The sequence below is a fragment of the Peromyscus californicus genome, unplaced genomic scaffold (genome assembly GCF_007827085.1).
Source record: "Peromyscus californicus insignis strain IS unplaced genomic scaffold, ASM782708v3 Scaffold_2__1_contigs__length_46816999, whole genome shotgun sequence".
NCBI classification, from domain to species: domain Eukaryota; kingdom Metazoa; phylum Chordata; class Mammalia; order Rodentia; family Cricetidae; genus Peromyscus; species Peromyscus californicus.
In genome coordinates, this window is record NW_026294540.1 from 20709116 (window position 1) to 20729706 (window position 20591).

At 48.7% G+C, this 20591-nt stretch overlaps 1 protein-coding gene and 1 long non-coding RNA gene across 4 annotated transcripts in view; one reads left to right on the forward strand and one right to left on the reverse strand.

Annotated features, from left to right (window-relative positions):
* The window catches only part of Caln1 (calneuron 1), a 425484-nt gene that overhangs the window by 29393 nt on the left and 375500 nt on the right, over positions 1–20591 (forward strand). The window contains exon 1 of one of the 2 annotated variants that reach the window (XM_052755583.1): positions 6680–7348. The exons of the other annotated variant lie outside the window; for it this stretch is intronic. The gene's annotated coding sequence lies outside the window, so the exon portion shown is untranslated. Of the gene's footprint in view, positions 1–6679; positions 7349–20591 lie in introns of those variants that run through there. 2 annotated transcript variants of the gene reach the window in all.
* On the reverse strand, positions 1443–10214 carry LOC128121115 (uncharacterized). Of its 2 annotated transcripts, none has more exons than XR_008222065.1 (3): positions 8062–10214; positions 2727–4828; positions 1443–2632 (listed from the first exon to the last, which is right to left on the reverse strand). It is a non-coding gene; the product is annotated as an uncharacterized LOC128121115 (long non-coding RNA). The 2 variants fall into 2 exon arrangements; XR_008222066.1 differs by lacking the exon at positions 8062–10214 and adding an exon at positions 7401–7666.

The window sequence follows — 20591 nt, forward strand, 5'->3', positions numbered from 1 at the left end:
CCTTTGCAAAATGTTTTTTTTTAATTTTATTGTTGTTATTGTAATTGTGTGCAACATGTATGCACTCATGCCAGTGTGTGTGTGTGTGTGTGTGTGTGTGTGTGTGTGTGTGTGTGTGTGTAGGTCAGAGAAACACACACACACACACACACACACACACACACACACACACACACACACAGAGTTAATTGTGGAGTTGTTGGTTCTCTCCATCCACCTTGATGAGGATTCCAGGATTAAATTCAGGTCAATAGGCTTACATGGCAAACACCTTTCCCAAGGAGTCATCTCACTGGCCCCAAAAGATGTTATTTTAGTATCAATATGGACGGGTGGGTGGGGAGCTTGGAGAGATGACTCAGTGGGCAGTAATGCCCGCTGGACCTGAGTTCAGAGCTCAGCACACAGGTAACAAGCCAGTCATGTTCCCATGTGTGCGTGTAACCCCAGGATTGAAAAACCTCACCATGAGGCCCAGATTTGGGTAGCTGCTCTACCTCAAAGGGAATAGGTAGAAAGAAATGAAAAAGGGTACCTGATGCCCTCCTCTGGTCTCAATGGGCTCACACATGGGCTCATGTACAAGCACATCCATGTACATATACAACACACACACACACACACACACACACGCACGCACACACACACACATACAAATACACACTATTACTATGTCATTTTGGATTTATGGATTCTGTCTCTCTTTTTTTAAAATCACTGAGAAGAAGGCTGACTGTGTGACTTTATTATTCCACTGAAATTAATATAGTGCCAAGCATGCTGGTACTGGGGCTGTAACCCAGAACCCGTACTGTGGTAAAGGAAAACAGTCTTCGCCATGTACGCATGGGTAGAAACTTCCAGATGCACCGAGGAAAAGCATTTCTATCTGCAGGTGGTGGTAGCACATGCCTGTAGCCCCAGCACTTGGGTAGTCGAGGTAGGAGGAGAAGGAAGTCAAGCAGTCTTCAGCGATGTAGCAAGTTCACATCCTCTTCTCCTCTTCCTCCCCCATTTCTCTTTTTCTTCTCCTCCCCCCCTCCCTCCTCCTCCCTTCCCACTTCTTCTTCTTCTTGGTTTTGGACACAAGGTCTTGCTATAGATCCCAGGTTGACCTCAACTACAGCAATCCTCCTGCCTTAGCCTCCTAAGGGCTGGGGTTCCAGGCATGTGCTATGACCCTTGGCATACACATTTTTCCCTTTATATTAGAAGTTAAAAAGAATCCTCGGCATTTGCGCCAATATAGTCGCTTCATCCACCGCCTTGACGCAGAGTGATCTCAGTTGTTACTAAAGCAGTGGGTGTGCTAGCCTTTCTATACCGCACATTTACTGCCGTGAGAACAAATCAATACAGCACCTTTGCTCATAAAAAAAAAAAAAAAAAAAAAAAAAAAAAAGCCCGGCCTGTAAGATAGCTCAGCAGGTAAAAGCTTTTGCAACCAAGCCTGTTGCTATAAATTCAATCCCTGGGACCAACATGGTTAGAAGGAAAGAACTAACTACAAGTTGTCACCTGACCTTTACACTCACAATGTGGCACGTGGGAGCATGCCCCCAAAGTTAAAAAGAATGAAAAAACGTAATTGGGCTGGGGAGATGGCTCAGCAGTAGACCCGGGTTCAGTTCCCAGCACCCACACTGGGTCGTTCACCGCAGCCCGTAACTCCAGCTCCATGGCATCGAAGGCCATCTTCCGGTCGGAGTTCCTAGCCTTCTCCTTTTTTTGAGACAGGGTCTGTCTTCTGCTGCTGTGTGTAGTGTACACCAGGCTAGCTGGCCTGTGATCGCCCAGAAATTCTCTTGTGTTCATCTCCCATCTCATGGTAGAAGTCTCACAGAGATCACAGACTTGTGTTACATGGGTTCTGGGGATCTGAACTCAGGTCCTCACAATTGCGCGGCAGGCGCTTTACCCACTGCACCCCGTCTCCAGCCCCAGAGTAGATCCTTTAATGAATCTTTCCCTGCATATTTTTTTTTTTATCATAAGCATCTAGAGAAACTCACTTCCTGTTTCCTCCTGGGAATCCCAGTGTGGATGACTTCCGGAGTGGGTGAACTGATGATGTGACCGCTCCGTGGTGTGGTTAAAAGGAAGGTTTTTATTGTAGATACGAGGGAGAGCACGGCCAGAGGTATCTGGAAGGGTCTAGACTGAACATGGCCAGCAGACTGGATCTGGCCGTGAGAGAGGCAGCAGCAGATGGGGAGGGAGAGGGCGAGAGCTGAAGACAGAGGACAAAAGAGGAGGCACGATTTGGACCTGACTCGGAGGTTTTCTGTTATTTCTCCCATCAACACAGGCAGGATCTTTACTCATGCTCATGCCAGGACACATGCTCGGACACATGTGTGGAGGGCAGGACCACTTTCAGCAGTCAGATTTTTTTTTTTTGTTCTCCACCCTGTTGGGTCTGGGGATTGAACATAGGTCATCAGACTTGGCCGGAAAATGCCTTGATGGGCTGGTCCGTTTCCATGGTCTGATCTATCTATCCTTCCTTCCTTCCTTCCTTTTTTTCTTTTCTTTTCTTTTCTTTTTTTAATTTCCAGCTACTTCGGTTCAGAGCATGGCAGACCCCTTCCTGGCTTTCTGCTCCTGATGGTCTGGAGTGCTGGAAGTCTGTCTGTCAGGTAATGGGGAAACAGAAGAAGGAAAGATGAACGACAGGAAGAAGGGGAAGCAGTGTGACCTGCTCGCTCCAGAAAATGATAACTTACCAGTGACACTGCTGTCGTGGTCCCGTGCCTCGTGTGTGTCACGGAATCCCAAAGCCAGGCAGAGGAAGGGAGTTGCTGTCTCCTCCCGGGCTGTATTTCCCCAGACTGGGGACAATGCTTAATGCTAAGGGCAGCTACAAAAGCGTGATGAAATCAAGTCCCTGTGGTTCATTTTGTTCTGTGTTGGTTTCAGCCTCCGTTCTATAACTGGCAAAACATCTCTTTATGGTACTGGGGATGGAGCTCAGGGTCTTGTGCATGTTAGGCAGGTGCTCCACCATTGACTTCTGCCCTGAGCCCCTCACCGGGGGATTCTAGGCAAGTGCTCCACCATTGACTTCTGCCCTGAGCCCCTGACTGGGGGATTCTAGGCAGGTACTCTACCATTGAGTTCTGCCCTGAGCCCCTCACTGGGGGATTCTAGGCTCTGCTGTTTAGCCAAATCCCCACTCTTATTTAACTAGCAAATGTGTGTGTGTGTGTGTGTGTGTGTGTGTGTGTGTGTGTGTGTGTGTATGTTACACATTTGTGTATGTTCTATTTATACAATAAAAGTTAAAACAAATGTCAGGCTCTGTGGCCCATTGTCTCCCTTAACTCGAAACTCTTTCCATAGTTGTGGTTGGTGAGGACAGTGAGAAATGCTACCTTTGCCATGAGCCCCAAAGTCTGCTACTTTCCTTCAGTTCTTGGGGTCTTTGTCTCCTGAGGAGACAGACCCTTGACTTCTCCCTCCTCCAGGTCACATCTTTGATATGTGTTAACTCCTGGTAAAACGTGGGTTCTTATGCAAAACAGCTGCCTTCTTAATCAGCTCAGTTCTGTTTGTGGGCAAGAGTGTGCTTGTTAACTGTTGGTGTTCCATTCCAGGAGGGCGGTTGAACTCTCTCCTGAGATTCCAACCACTGCTCTCAGCCATCTGTATTCAATTTGGCCCTAACTGTGAGTGGTCTTTGGAATCTCAAACGTGTTAGAGCAGTAGTTCTCAACCTGTGGGTCGTGACCCCCACAACAACCCTCTATCTCCAAAAATATTTACATTATGGTTCATAACAGTAGCAAAATTACAGTTATGAAGTGGCAACAAAAATAACTTTATGGTTGTGGGGGGTCACCCCAGGATGAGGAACTGTATTAAAGGGTCATAGCCTTAGGAAGGTTGAGAACCACTGTGTTAGAGTCTAGGGAAGGTTGATTAAAGGGGGGGCTCATTTATATAGTTATAGGAAAATCATCATCCAGCCTGGGTAAAGATTCTCCACTGTGGCTGTTTTGGGGTCACCCACAGTCCTGTCAGTCACCTCCTCACTCATGCTTTCTAAGTTAAGTCCAATAAAGTCATTGGTTCCCCAGATTGAATTCTGGGGGAACGGTTTGTCACCGGGACAATATGAAGAGGGGGCAGACGTGCTCAGGATGAGGATTCTCACCACACAGCAACAAAGGCCCATGTTTGTCGAAGCTTACTTTAGGCTTGGAGCTGAGTGACCTTTAGTATACTGTTACTTCACAGGGTGGCATTTAATCCTTACGAAGACCTTAAAGGGGTAGATGCTAGCATTGTTCCCATTTTACAGATGAGAACGGCAAGATTCAGAAAGAACAGATAACTTGCCCATAGGCAGCAGGGAGAACAGAGTGAGAACTTCTGCCAAGTGTGTCCTACTCTGGTCATGTGGCTGACTCCTCTTCATGCCCACCCCCACTAGGAACTCCGTGTGTGTGTGTGTGTGTGTGTGTGTGTGTGTGTGTGTGTGTGTGTGTGTAGCTTTGTCACTGGGCTTTGCTGGTCTGCATTCTATCCTAAAAGTCAATTTCTTGAAAGGTCTACAGATTATTACACCTCTCAGCTGGGAGTGGTGATGTGTACCTGCCATTCTAGTACACTAGAGGCTGAGGCAGGGTGATCTCAGGAATTCGCGGCCAAGGCTACACGGAGAGATGCCCTCTAGATAGATAGTCTCAGACGGCAGAGAACCTGACTTCTATCCCAGGAACCTATGCAAAACACTGGGTGGGTACAGCAGTACACACTTGTAATCCCAGCACCGGGAAGGTGGAGACAGGGATCCCTGGAGTTTTCTGGCCAATCAGAGTGTAGCCTACAAGTAAAAATGAGAGACCCTGTTTCAAAAACCAAACCAAACCAAACCAAACCAAACCAAACCAAACCAAACCAAACCAAACCAAACCAAGGTGGATGGTAACTGAGAAATAACATCTATGTTGTCCTCTTACCTCCACATTCATATACACACCCGTACATCCACACACAAAAAGGTACACTGAGAATTCCCCCCCTCTATACCATACTGTTTTTTTTTTTTTTTTTTTTTTTTTTTTTTTGACGGAGTTTCACATAGTAGCTCAGGCTGGCCTAGAAACGCACTAGCAGCAGATTGACGTCTGATTCCAGATTCTCTGCCTCTACCTCCTGAGTGCTGGGATGACAGGTGTGCACCACCATACCTTGCTTATTCGTCACTCTCTATGGAAACCTCTTTTATACACATCAGTCACACACACACACACACACACACACACACACACACACACACACACCTCACCTGGTTCCCCAAGAAAGCTACAAGACAATTTGGGAGGGAAAGCTTGGACATGAAAAGATAGTAATACCCAGTGCTAAGAAATCTTGAATGTCAAAGGTGTTACCACCAGTAGCAAGTACAGCCGGGGACTCAAAAACTGGGTACTCGGGAGACAAGCCAGGAGGCATAGACAGGGGAGGGCATCCTGACTAACTAGTGTGACTGGCTGTCAGTGCCAATGCCCAAACTCCCTTGGCAGCAGGACCAGCCGATGGAGAGGTGATGGCCAAGCTTTTTAGATGAAATGCTACGGATGACTTTTCCCATTCTGTTTCTGATGGGGGTAAAAATTCCCCCCACATCTTTGATTCTCATAGTGTGGGCTCCGGAGCTCAGATTCGTGGTCCCCGCAGGGAGTAAGACCCTGGAGGCTCCGACAGAAAGGTGATGTCAGGAAAGATTAGCTGGCACCAGCCTGGTGGGTGGTTCTTTCTCTCTTAGCTCAGCCTAGCAGGAACAGGAAGGGGCCACATGAGCTTTTTGCTGGGGAGGGGTCTTGGGACTTTGGTCTTTTTCTTGATAAGACGTATCCTGTCAGCAGCTGGACACCTGGACGGCAGCCACATGGCCTCCAGGAAAGCTAAGTGGTGACTCTAAGCTAACTGTTGCCCTTCAAGTGTGGGACAAGGGAGGACCCGGATTCTGTCTGGGTGTAGACTTAAGAGGAAGTCAGCTCCAGGTTAGGGTGCAAACACTCTGTGAAGTTCGCAACCCACACCTTGTGTCAAGGTACCCATTCTTTCTCATGGAATCTATACTATGACCTTGGTAGACGTGAGGATGGGCCACGTGTTCTGAGACTCTAGAGATGCAAGGTGAGAGGTGGGTGGGCATTCTTATGCCCTTCTAGATGTTGTGAAGGGATGACCCACAGTGTTTTGCTCTCACCCTAGTTTTGACTATCAGCCTTTCCGGCGACACCTTCTCCTCCCCCATGGATTTTGGGGACTCAGGTGTAACTGTGGGCATCGGGAAAGAAGGAGTTAAGGTAAGGGTGGGCATGTCTGGGTTGGGGTTGAGGTGTTTAATAGAAACAAGCAATTGGCGAAAGTGAACGTGGGCAGCTTTGGGGAGGAGAGGAAGGAGGGTCAGATGCTAAGCTGCAGCTCGCCCCCCCCCCCCCGCCCCGCCTGTGTCTGCCTGTGTGTGCAGCGTGCACGTGTGTGTGTGTGTGTGTGTGTGTGTGTGTATATGAGAGAGAGAGAGAGAGAGAGAGAGAGAGAGAGAGAGAGAGAGAGAGAGAGAGAGAGAGAGAGAGAGAGAGAGGAGTGAGTGCGCGCGCACCGAGGCGTTCCTCAGGTTGCGCTGCCTGGAAACGGAGGGAGCCATTGGAGAGGCTTTGGGGGTGGGGGGTGGGAGCTCCCCAATCCTGGGAGAAAAGCAGGGAGAGACTGGGGTGGCCAAGCCAGCCCAGTAACCAGGCTTCAGGTTCTGGGGGGAAAGAAGGCAAGAGTGGAAGGGGATCGCCTTGCTAGAGACCGCTAGGCTTCTCCTCGGGAGGAGCCGGGGAGGCACTGGGGAGGAGGCCGGAGCTGCATGGAGTTTCTGGGGCGCGCAACTCCGGCGGGGCCTCGGCCACTGGGCTCCGGGGCGCAGCGAGGAGGCAGCCGCGCACATGGGCTGAGCCCGCGCGGTCAGCGGGCGCGGGAGGGGTAGAGGCGAGCTCGGTGCAGGGGGTGCGGGGCGCACGTTTCCCCAGACGGGGAGGCGAGGACAAGGGCAGGGGAGGAAGGAGCAGCCTGGATCATCGCGGGCTCTGCAAAGATCAGCAGAGACTCAAGGGAAAGGAAAGACTCTCGCTGCGCGGGGTTCCTAGGCGCGCCGCTGGGTTGGGCAAAGCGGCCTCCCAACCGGAGTGGGGGGACGCCGTGGGAGCCGGCGACAGAGAGGAAGGATGCCCGCGCAGGGACGCGTGTGAGCGCCAGGCTGAGCGCTTGCTTTCGCGTCGCCCCCTCCCTGCGGGCCTCGGAGGAGGTGCCTGGGCAGCCGGGCAGCGGAGCCCGGGCTCCAAGAGAGGTGAGTGCTGCTCTCTCCGGGTCCTCATCCCGCATCCTCCCTGCATCCTCACCTCTCTCGCTGCTTCCACGGTCCCTTCCCCGGATGCCCCTGCCCTGGTGCATCTCGGAGTGGGCGGGTGTGCTGCCCACAAGCGCCTCCTAGACCTGTTGGCCCCGGTCTTAGCACCCCACCTCTCAGGGCCGGGGTATCACCCATGCCACCCCGATTTCTCTTGATGCTTAGGGTGGGTGAGTGAGGGACGCTGGAATTGCAGAAGGGCCTGGGTCCACTCGTGGGGATCCCGGGACTGTGCCAGCTTGTGGAGTCTTGGGTGCCGGTGGCCACTGGGCTGCGCGTCCCCCCGCCCCCCCCCCCCCCCCAGGGCGCCCAGGTTGTGGGAAAGGGAGCTCTGGGTGTCAGGGATCCGATCCGCATCTCAGTCTGAGTGGGAGTCCTTGGTGGCTTCATGGTCTCCGAGAAGCTGGAGTCATGGCGATCTATAGGGGGAGGTGGGAGGTATGGTTCACTCCATCTCCAGCTCCCTACCCCTTATGCTCGCCCCCTTGGGCAGGATCGGTGGTCTTGGAACGCATAGGGTGACCCTAGAGGCTTTAGGCAGTCCCACCAGGACCCGAGTGGCAAGCTTTGGAGCTAATCCAGATCCAGGGCAGAGGTAGACTCTGCCTCTGTAGTGCAAGCCAGGTTTGCTGGGATGCCCAGCTTCTCCATACCAGCGCTCCGGGGAGTGAACTTCCTTAGACTTGGTCTGAGGGCGCCTGGGCAGCAGCAGGTAGTTCTAGTCCAGTCTCGGGGCTCTGGAGGACCCCAGGATGCTTCGACCCACGGGCAGGTGGTGCTAAGCCCGGACCCCGCGCTGCGGTTTGATTCCACAGTGCGGGCCACGTGCACCTTCGGCCCCCCATTCGGGGCGTTTCTTCTCAAAACTGTTCCTTTGCACGAGGAGCCTGTGAGATCCCATTTGCGCCTCATTCCTTAGCTCCTGGGGAAGCTGTGTCTGCATGCAGTTCCTTAGGCGCCAAGACTGGGGCGCCATCCCAAGGCCCCAGGGGCTTTTTTTTTTTAAAACATAAAAAGGAGACATTCCTGGGTTCAAGACATAGCAGCCGGGAGAGCCGGTGCTGTGTGGTTGTGAAGTCTGATAAATTGTGGTATGAACTACATTCTGCAGTGGCCAGGTGGAGCCTGGACTGCCGAGTTCCCAAGACCTGTAGAAAGAGCAGGGCACTGTGCTAACCCCTCGCGTGTGCTCAATATCACGGCATTTGTGCACGTGGAGGGACTCGTGTTCTGCATCTAACTGCTGTCTCCCAGTCGCAAAGATCAACTTACACACACTCACACACGCACACTCACACACACACATACTCACACAAAACCACAGGAATCAGAGCTTAGTAGAGGTTGTAAAGCCGTTTGGTGTGAAATTGTCTTACAGGGTGGTGCCCGACATGCTGTCCACTCCACCAAGACAGCGAGACACCACCACTCCAGCTGTCCTTGGGGTTGTTGGAGGGGGTGATTTAACATCTTATTTATTTATCTATTTATTTATTGGTGCAAAGTGGAAAGGAGAGAGTGACTTATTTTTATTATTTATTAATTTCTTATTTTTATGTACGTATTTGAGGGGTGTGTGTGTGTGTGTGTGTGTGTCCAGAGGCATGAAATTTCCATGGAGTAGAGGTTACTGTGCAGTTGAGCCACCTGAAATGGGCACTGGGAACTAAACTTAGGTTCTCTTGGCAAGAGCAGCAAACCTTCTTGACCCCTGAGCCATCTCTTAGCCCTGATTTTATTTATTTAGTTTTTTTATTTTGCATTACTGGGGATGAAACCCAAGGCCGCGTATACATATACTGGGAATGCTCTACCACTGAGTGTGACGTACCCACCTCCTAGAGTTGGTTTTTATTTGCTAATTCTGCACTGGCTGAAGTCTTATGTGACCCTTCAGGCCTCTAGGCAGCTCCCTCGCCACTGCCACCGTGTTTAGTTTAGCGTTCACCCACGGGGCTCAGATCATGGAGATTGCTTGCTTCTTCTCCGAGGAATACATAGGGTTCTGGCAGATGCCCAAGGCTGTTCCTGAGCTGAGTGGCTTCAGAAAGGTGGCATTTTCGGAGCCTGTTGAAGCTTGCTGGGGTTTAATCGAAGCAGCTGGGGCACCTTTGAGAATCGTTTTAGGATTGTTCACCGACATGTCACCTCTCTTCAGACCCCGAAAGTGACTATTGCTACCAACCCAGACTTCACTGAGAGAGTGGGATAGAAGCTCCCTAGAAAGAAAATGAGTAGCCGGGAATGGTGGCTAAGGCTTGTAACTCCAGCACTTGGGATGCTGAGGCAGGAGGATTGAGGCCAGATTGGGCTGCATTGTGAGATTGTGTCTAAATCAACTAACCAACCAATTACATTAGTTAGACCCTGCGTCCAAACAAGTGAACCAACAAAGAAAGCAATAATTTAATTCAGCTCGTACCATTGAGAAAAATCACAGTTAAGTCTTAATGGGGACCCTTGGACCCCCTTTCTCTGTGGCCGACAGTGGGACAGAGTAGGAGTATCTGATAGTTGCTCCTTTTTTGCATTCATGTTTGTGTGTGTGCAGGTGTGTGTGGGTGTACAAGTGTGGAGGTCAGAGGTCAACCTTGTCTGTCGGGTCATTCATCAGCTGCTGTCCATCTTGGGTTTTTTTAAAAAAATTTCTTGGGCTGGAGAGATGGCTCAGAGGTTAAGAGCACTGGCTGTTCTTCCAGAGGACCTGAGTTCAATTCCCAGCAACCACATGGTGGCTCACAACCATCTGTAATGAGGTCTGGCTCCCTCTTCTGGCCTGAAGGGATACATGCAAGCAGAATACTGTATACATAATAAATAAATAATAAATCTTTAAAAAAAAAAAAAAAAAAAAAAAATTTCTTATATTGAATATTTTATATATATATATATATATATATAGTGTTTGTATGTGTGTGTGTGTGTGTGTGTGTGTGTGTGTTTGCTAAATATGTGAGGCTGGCTAGGAAGCCTCAGGGATCCTCCAGGCTCTGTCTCTCCATCTCTGGGATTAGAAGTGTGTGCCGCCACGTCTGGATCAAGCTCAGCGCCTCCCGCTTGTATAGCAAACCCTTTCCGACGAAGCTGCCTCCCCAGCCCGATAGCTACCCTTTTGAATTTATCACTTACCTTCTCATTACAAAACCTGCGATTAGGACTTAGAATACCAGGCAGGAAAGGGTTCCAATTTAGAATTTCTTCTTTCTCTCCCTCCCTCCCTTTCCTTTGAGACAGGAGCTCGGTGGCTCAGGGTGAGCTCTACTTTTCTGTGTCGCCGAGGGTGACTTTGAACTCCTGATCCTTCTGCTCTACCCTCTGACCCCAGTGCTGGAATTACAGGTCCATGCTATCAGACCCAGCTTAGAAATTGCCTTAGCAGGGCACATGTGCTCGGGGGAGCCAGTGTGTCCCGGGGGTCACTGACATGGGAGTGGTTCTGTGAGCTGGTCCTTGACGCTGTATGTACAGTGGGGGAGCTTGTTAACCCGTTACCTAGTGGGAGGGGGACCAGCGGGGAGCTGGCTCTTATTAGATAATTCTGGCTCTGATGATGAGCGTCAGATCTTTAAGTCCCACTCCTTTTTTTTTTTTTTTTTTTTCTTGAGACAAGATCTGGCTTGTAGCTCAGGATAACCTCAAACTTGCATCCTCCTGCCCCAGCCTCCTGAGTGCTGGGATAATAGGCATGTGCTACCATGGCCCATGGAAGCAGGGCTGCAGATGGAACCCAGAGCTTTGCGCAGGCGTGGCAGACCCTGTCCTAACGGAGCCACATCCTCAGCCCAGTTAGGTCCCTTCCTTCTTTCTTTTCGTCTCCCTCTTCTTCCACCTCTTTATTTTCCCCCCTCTTCTTCCCCTCCCCTTCTTTCCCCCTCTCTTTTCTCCTTCCCCTCCTTGCCATAGTTATTATTGTAGATCATTTCACACAGGTACAGGATGGGTGGCCTCTCTTTGCCCTTCCCTCGAGGCTTAGATGCCAGTCAGTAGTCAGAATCGGCAATCTCCGCTCATGGTTACAACCCAGCAGTTGTCGGTGGGATTTTTAAGACAAGCATGCTCCCTGACTCTCAAGCAATGAAACCGTCCTCCTGGCTTAAAGGCTCCAGGTGAGGCTGATTCTCGGTGCAGCCAGGAAGGAGGAGACTCCAAATGCAGCGGCTGCTTCTAACCTGGGGTTTTCAAAGTGATTTATCTTTTTAATTGTTACACATCCCACATCGGCTGGGGATACGGCTCAGTGGGGAGAGCACCTGCCTAGCATACGCAGAGCTCCTTTAGATCCCCAGCACTTCATAAATGGCACGGGGTGGTGCACACTTATAAGTCTCAGCACTCTGTGGGATGATGACTGAGGCAGGAAGAGCAGGAGTTCAAGGTTACCCTAAACTACATAGTGAGTTTAAGGCCAGCCCAGAATATATGAGATCCTGTCAACTTGAACCTCTAAAGCCAAAATACAGTATTAGAGAGTAAGGGATGGTTTGGAGTTCTTGAGCTTAAAGGTTGAGACAAGAGAGGAACCAAAGAGGTTGGGCGTTAGGCAGGAGTCTTTGGTTAGGATCCATTTTTCCATTAGGGCTTGAGTGATATCGGGAGATGTGTCTCTGAAGGTGAAAAACCAGAGGCCTGGACACCGGTGCTGCCAATGCTGTGGACCAGACAAGCATGAGGGGCGGTGGGTGAGACCAATGCCGAGACAGGAGCATCGGTGTTTTACAGACATAGATGTAACACGAATCTTAAAAGGTGTTCTAATAAAAAAACCCAGAGCCAGATACTGGGGTGAAAGCTGAAAGGTCAGAGAAGCAGAACAGCCAGCCACTAGCTTACCTCTATGAAATCCTCAGCCTCCAGAGAGCAAGTTCCTGTTTCCTCATGCCTTATATACCTTTCTGTGTCTTGCCATATTACTTCCCAGGATTAAAGACATGTGTCACCACTGCCTGGTTCTGTTTCTCTCATGTAGCCCAGTGTGGCCTTGAACTCACAGACATCCAGACAGATCCTGGAGGCTAGAACTGTCCAGGGCCTCCTCAATGTGGGTGTGTGCAAGCAAGTGATCTCCAACCCTTTCCTGTTTCCCCAACATTTTACATGTGTGTGTGTGTGTGTGTGTGTGTGTGTGTGTGTGTGTGTGTGCACAGGTGGGCTTGCACACTGGTGCATGCAGCAGAGGCCCTGAGGTTTTTTTTTTTTTTTTTTTTTTGGAGTCTTCCTCAAGGTTCTCCACCTTATTCACAGAAGCATGGTCTCCCAGTTGAACCCAGAGCTCACTGATTGGGCTAGTCAAGCTGGCCAGCTCCCTGGAGGGATCACCTGTCTCCCTTCCAAGTATTTATGGGTAGCCTGCCCTGCCCACCACTTATGCACACTGTTCTGGAGAGCTGAACGCTGGTCCTCATGCTTGTTTGGAGATTGCGTTATCCGTGTAGACCTCTCTGCAGCCCCTGTCCAGCCTAGTTCGCACCTGTGATGACTGGGTGTGTGTTCTGCATGTTTAACACTCGAGGGCACATCTGATGGCAGTGTTTGGTTAGGGGTAAGTTTCTCAAAGGTCATGGGGATGAGAAGTCATTTTCTGGAACAATCTCTATTTTCTTCCTTTCTTCCTTCCTTCCTCCCTTCCTCCCTTCCTTCCTTCCTCTCTCCCTCCTTCCCTTCCCTCCCTCGATCCCTTCCTTCCTTCCTTCCTTCCTTCCTTCCTTCCTTCCTTCCTTCCTTCCTTCTTTCTTTTCCCTTTTCCTGTTCCCATTCTCCATCTCTCTTTCTATTCTTTTGAAAGGGTGTCTCTTGTGTAGATCAAGCTGACTTTGATAGATGACCTTGAACTCCTGATTCTCCTGCCCTCCGTCCCCCCAGTCCAGGGCTTCCAGGTGTGCATTGCCACACCAGCTTTACTAATTTCCACTTGACGTAGGAGGCAGAGGAGGGTCTGACAATAACCACCACAGGTGAGTGGGCTGGTTTAGGTGACAGGGTGGAGAAAGAGTACTCAAGTCTCGCCAAGGCTGTGTACGTAATTGGTTTGCTTTCCTGTAGACACGGCTGTGAGCTGGTCTCCAGGCCTAGACTGTGGGAGAAGGTAGTGACCTATTTTAAAATGTCTCATTAGGGATCTCTGCTGCTGTGAATGTGGCCAGTGAAAAGTAGGTTGCTTTATCTGATGCTCCACAAATCTAGGTGCTCGAGACTCCTTCATTCATCCAATTGGTGTGTACAAAGAGTCTCTCCCAAGCTCCAGGGAAAGCTGTGAATTCATCAGTCAGAAGGCGGTGCTCTCATGGTCTGGAGGTGTAAGACACAATAAAAAGGCGGATCTCTGTGAGTTCGAGGCCAGCCTGGGCTAGAGAGTGAAATCCAGGACAGGCACCAAAGCTACACAGAGAAACTCTGTCTTGAAAAAACCAAAAAAAAAAAAAAAAAAAAAAAAAAAAAAAAAAAAAAATCAAAATAGAATGACAGAAACAGGGTGCGGCAGTACACATCTATTATCCCAGCGCTTGGGAAGCTGAGGCAGGATGGTGGCTGTGAGTTTGAGGTCAGCCTGGGCTCTGTAGCATGTTCTAAGCTAGCATGGGTGACATAAGGAAACTCTGTCTTAAAAATAAAATGAAATAAATAACAGGGTATCACTGAGTTGCAAGGGCGACTTGACATTGGATGGGCAAGAAATGTCTTCCTGGGGAGACATTTACACTGACGCCAGAATTGTATGAAGCCACAAATGGAGGGCTGTGACACGGGTTGGAATAGCCTGTGCCAAGGTCGCTGGGTATGTTCGATGAGTAGGAGGTCGGCTGGTGGAGCAGGAGACCAGTTTATAGATGCATGGAACCAGTTCATGCGGTGTGCGGAGTGTCCCCATACGGATTTTGGAGTTGATGCTGAGTTGAGAGGTGGCTCTGGAAAATTTTAAAGAGGTCAGTGACATAACTATTTATTATTCATTAGTATTTTGAAACCTTCATTAACTCATATGTGCATGGAAGTCAGAGGAACGCTTGCAGGGGTCCGGAGTCAGTTCTCTCCTTCCACTGACTGAGTCCCTGGGATTGAACTCAGGTCATCAGGCTTGACTGTAAGCAACGTGGCAACTGAGCTATCTTGATGATCTTCTTTGCTGCGTTTTTAATTGGTGTGCAGTGATTGCACACACTGTCAGAGTTCATAAGACACTTTCTGTCAAGTACCTCGTATGCTCTGACCATATTCACCCCCATACCCTCTTCTGTCTCGCTTGTTTCCATTTTCTCCCTCCCGAGTCTCCGTCCTTCTCCTGGTCTCTCTTCTGCTTTTATATCATATACAACAGTTGTCTTAATGCATCCCCATAAACTCTAGGGTCTACAAATGAGAGACAATGTGGTGTTTGTCTTGCTGACTCTCACCATTTTCATGAAAGTGACAACATTTCCATCTTCTTCGAGGCTGAATTACCTCCCCCCTCTCCCGCCCCACCCCGCCCCGCCCCGCCCCATGTGTATGCGCATCACGCTTTCTTCACTCATTCCTCTATTGGTGGGCATCTCACTCGTTCTGTATCTTGACTCTTGTGATTATGTTGATTTCTGTCATTCTGGTATATACGTAGGGTTGCTACTCTGGGTCATTTGGTAGTTACATTCTCGTTTTGTGTGTGTGTGTGTGTGTGTGTGTGTGTGTGTGTGTGTGTGTGTGTGGTGTGTGTGCACACATGTGTGAGTGAGCTGATGGATGTTGGGTGGCCTGCTCTGCCAATCTCACCTTATTCCCTTGAGACAGGTTCTCCAACTCATCAGTTTTCAACCTGTGGGTTGCGACCCCTGGGGGGTTTTGAATGACCCTTTCACAGGGTCGCATATCAGATATCCCACATGTCGGATATTTACTTTCTGATTTGGGACAGTAGCAGAATGTCAGTGATGAAGTAGCAAGGAAAATAATTTTATGGTGGTGGTGGGGTTGGTCAGCACAACGTGAGGAACTGTGTTAAAGGGTCACGGTGTTAGGAAGGTTGAGGATCAAAGCTTTAACTGAACCTGGAGCTGAAAGCCAGCAATCCCCATTGATACTTCTGCCCCTGCAGACAGACAGACAGACAGGCACACACACACACCAAGGTTTATACACGGGTGCTGGAAACTGGAACTCAGTCCCCTCATTGCTCAGCAAGTGCTCATACCCACTGGATCATCTCCTCAGGCCCCCATTGGTTTGTTTGTGTGTTTAAGGCTGGGAGGGACTCTTTCTCTATAGCCCAGGCTGCTCTGGAATTTGCAACAATTCTGGCTCTGTCTCCCGAGTTCTGGAATCACAGGCCTGTGCCACTAACACTCAGCTCTCTTGGTTTGTATTTTCCCAAACTCCCCGGCAGAAATGCGTTCTGAACACACCACCTTCCTCCAGGAAACCCAGCCTCCATCTCTTAACAGAGAAATACGGATCGTAGTGCTTCCAAGTGACAGATGGAGAGAAAATGCTTTGCTGACCTTAATTTAGTGATTTCTAGTGTGCCAATTAAATGTGGGGACAGAAAAAAGATGCATTTGTAGTACAATTTCAGTTCTGTTGAAAAAAAAAATGGCATAAAAGAACAAATGGAGAGAAATAGACTGAAAATGTACCCCAGTGGTGGGGGTACAGTGAATGATTGAAATTTTATTTTGGTTTTTGAAAATGAAGGCAGGGGCTGGACAGATGGTTCAGTGGCTAAGGGCTCCAGTAGGTCTTGTAGAGGACCTGGGTTTGGTTCCCAGCACCCATAGGATAGTTCACAATTCTATCTGCAATTCTAGTTCCGAGGGGATCTTGTGCCCTCTTCTGACCTCTGTGGGTACCAGGTGGTGCACATACATTTATGCCGGCACAACATTACTACACATAAAACAGGACTCCGTTTTAAAAGATAATGAATGTACATTTTTCTCACAATTGGAAAACATTTTGAAATTCTTTTGTTTGGCAGTGGAGGAATCAGGGTCTTAGTATGTAGCCCAGGCTGACTTTGAACTTGTGGTAATCCTCCGAACTCTACCTCCCAAAGTGTAGAGTTGATGTGTGAGCCATCATACCTGACCTCTTTTGAATTCTTTTTTAAAAAGATATATTTGTGTGTGTGTGTGTGTGTGTGTGTGTGTGTGTGTGTGTGTGTGTGTGTTATGGACTCTATGTATGGGTGTATCCACCATGTACATACATGCAGAGGCCAGAGGTCAAAAGATGCCTTCCTCTGTTGCTCTCTTCCTTAGCTTTTGAGACAGGGTCTGAACTGGAGACTGTCCGGCTAGTGGGCGACTAGCATCCACCTGCCTCTCACCCAACAGCTCTGGGATGTCAGGTGCACGTGTGGCCATTCCAGCTTTTATGTGGGCATTGGGGATTTGAACCCAGGTCCTCTTGCTTTCACAGCAAGTGCTCTTGTCCGCCGAACCATCTATTTAGCCCTGTTCTGAAAATTCAATGTCAAAAATTCATGGGAGAGAAGATACTTAATGCTAATTTTGCCCTGGCTCCCCAGTGCATGGTCCCTTGTTTTATTTTGTTTTAACTTTTTAGAAAGAATTTTTAGTTTAGAAAGTACACTTCTCTTGCATTGGGAGAATGTCTGCCTTGCAAGAATGAGGACCTGAGTTTGATTCCCAGAGCTCATGTGAGAAAGCCAGGGATGGTAGAGCACACTTGTAATCACAGCGCTGCGGAGGTGGAGATGGGAAGATGCCCGGGGATCCCTGGTCAGCCAGACTGTCCTCCATGATGAGTTCCAGATCAGTGAGAGACCCCGTCTCAAAAAACAAAGTGGACAAAAATTCCAAAGAAGGATAGCACAGGCTATTCTCTGGCCTCCATATGCATGAGCATAAACATGTACACACATAAATGAAATAAGCTTTTCCTTCATTGAGACAGGGTCTTATTATGTCGCATGGACTGACACAAAACCCTTGTTCTTCCTGCTTCAGTCTTCTGAGTGCTAGGAGCACAGGTGTAGCCCACAATGCCCAGTTCAATGGTCTTACTTACTTGCCTATATTCTTTTTCTTTTTTCATTTTGAGACAGGATGTCTCATAGTCCAGGCTCCTCAAACTTTCTTCAAGTAGCTGTGACTGACCTTGACTATCTGACTCCTCTGCACCCATCTCCCAAGTGCTGGGATGGATTGTAGTTCAGCTCCATCACACCCAGATCACCCAGCAGCCTTATTTTTCAGAAACTCTTTGTAACCTAGACCCTCTTTTGTTTTTAAATAGAAATCAAGACAATATAGAGATGTTACATTAAGAAACAAAAGTGCCTATCTAATGTTCGCTCTCCAGACCATTACCATTTCAGACACTTATTTTATAGTTCTTTTGTGTGTGTACATATTAAAATCCTCACAGTCTTGGGGCTGGAGAGATAAGTCAGTGGTTAAGAGCTATTGCTGCTCTTTCCAGAGGATGTCAGTTTGGTTCCCAGCACCCACACTGAGCAGCTCACAACCACCTATGACTCCAGTTCCAGGGGATCTGACATCCTCTTCTGGCCTCTGCAGATATTGCCCTCACATGCACACCCCCCCAAACTCCCACATAGACATACACAATGCTTAAAATTAAAAAGAAAACAAGTCTTTAAAAACTCCTCACACCTTGATTTCATTGATTTAGAAGCTTGCTCTAACAAGTTACTCCCCCCAAATCACTTCTGGAATTCCTTCCTCTGAGAGTATGAAACATGGATGATTTTTCACCCCTTAAACAAATTGTGAGGGAACTTAAAAGCACAACTTAGCAGAGAGAAATGAAATTTGCTGCCTTCTTGGTACTCACAGTGTTTACTGAAAGCATAATTTATACTTATAAAGAGTAGAGCAATTAAATATTCATTAAAAAACTCATCTCTGAACATTACACATTATTGTTCTAGGGCAGGAGTCCCAAAGTCAGTATCGTAACTACAAATCATTGGCACTTTTTCATTAACAAAAGTTTGGCAATAGGAAAACAGATTAGGTGCTAAAGCTAATTATGTTGCTGACATATTTATTTTAGTGGAATACTATCTTTGGAAAGCAGGAAAAGAAAAATACAGAGTGCTTGTCACTCGGAGGCATGGGTGTGTGTTTGGATGACCTATCTGTTGCCCTGTGATAATTGTCGTCTCAGAACACACTAGGTTTGGAGGTGTGCCGGTCAGTTTTGATTGTCACGTAGATATAAAATAGAACTGCCCAGGAAGAGAAAACCTCAGCTGAAGAATTGCCCAGGTCAGATTGGCCGTGGCCATGGCTCTGGGGCACTGTCTTAACTATTAACTGATGGGTGGGCCTAGCCCACCATTGGTGGTATCACTCCCTAGGCAAGTGGGCCTGGGCTCTATAAGAAAGCTACCTGGGAATGAGTCTGTGATCAAGCTAGCACACAGCATCTTCATGGTTCCTGTTATACTTCCTTCGGTGTGAGCAAGTTCCTTGGCCAGAGGTCATGCTTCGTGGAATAGCAAGAAGGCTTGTGACCTGGAAGCGTGAGATGAAGTACACCCTTTCTCCTCTAAGTTGCTTTTGGTTAGAGCAGTTTATCACAGAAACAGAAGCCAAATTAGGACAGGGTCTTGTGGGTCAGACATTTATGTCCACAACTCAGTATACATATCACAAGCGGCGTTGGAGTGGACTTTCATTCTGCAATCTGGCAGTTCCGTCCTGGACTCTGACCAAACACTTGACAGAAACAGTTTAGTGGAGGAACAGTTAATTTGGGCTCACGGTGTGTGAGGAGCAGCCTAGCATGTCAGGGAAGGCATGGTGGCTGGTGGCGATTGATGGCGGTGGGTCTCCTACTCTGTTTTGTTCACACACTATGGCAGATCAAGAAACCTATGGGCAATTCTGTGGGGCCTTTTCTTTCCTTAAAAAAAAAGATTTATTATTTTAATTTAATGTGTATGAGTGTTCTGCCTGTATGTATATATGTACATTGTACACTTGCCTAGTATACATGGAGGCCAGAAGAGGGTGCTGGATCCACTGGTACTGGAGTTAAGGATAGTTGTGAGCCACCATATGGGTGCCGAGAACTGAACCCAGATCCTCTACAAGAAGGGCAGGGGCTCTTAACCACTGCACTGTCTCTCCAGCCCCTTTGGGATGTGTAAGAAGGCCAAGCCCCCTGTGGGTGGTGCCATCCCCTGGGCAGGTGGGTCTGGGCTATATAAGAAAACTGAGTAAGCTATGGAGAATACGCCAATAAACAGTATTCTTCTGCAGTTTCTGTTTCAAGATACTGGCTTGAGTTCATGCCTTGGCTTCCCTGGGTGATGGACTGGAAGGTAAAATCTAAATAAATCCTTTCTTCCCAAGGAAAAGTCATGATGTTTATCACAGCAGTAGATGAGCAACTAGGACACACACACACACACACACACACACACACACACACACACACACACACACACACACAGTTTCTTGCTTAAGGGAAAAATGAATGCATGTGTGTTCCTCACTGCTGTATCAAAACACCCGATGAAGGCAGCTTGAGGAAGGAAGGAAGGGTCCATTGTGGTTCCCGGTTTGAGGATAAGGTCCATCATGGCGGGGAAGGCATGGCGGCAGGAGCCTGAGGCGGCTGGTCCCATGGCATCCACAGTCAGGAATCAGAGAGAGATGGATGCTGGTACTCAGCTCCCTTTCTCCTTTCTGTTAGCTTGGGAGCTCAGCTCATGTGATGGTGACATCCCTCATTCAAGCTGGGTCATCCTACCTCAGTTAAGAAACTCTCTCACAGATGGGCCCAGAGGCTTATAGCTTATCTCCTGGGTGATCCTAGGTATTGTTAAGATGGCAATCAATATTAATCACCACAGTGCAGGAAACTTGTCAGAGGTTGTTTCTCTCTCTCTCTCTCTCTCTCTCTCTCTCTCTCTCTCTCTCTCTCTCTCTGTGTGTGTGTGTGTGTGTGTGTGCGCGCGCGCACGCACGCGCGCATGTAGGTATGAGCATGCTGCAGTGAGCGTGTGGAGGTCATAGGACAATCTGAGCTGTGGGTCCCCACCTTCTGTCTTGTTTTGATGCACTCTCTCTTTCCTTGTGGTGCTGCACAGCAGGCTAGTTGCTCTATGAGCATCTGGAATTCTCCTCTTCCTGCTTTTCTTGCTGTAGGAGGACTGGACCTATGGATGCGACCGGGTCTGGCTTTTATGTAGGCTGTAGAGATCAAACTCGGGTCT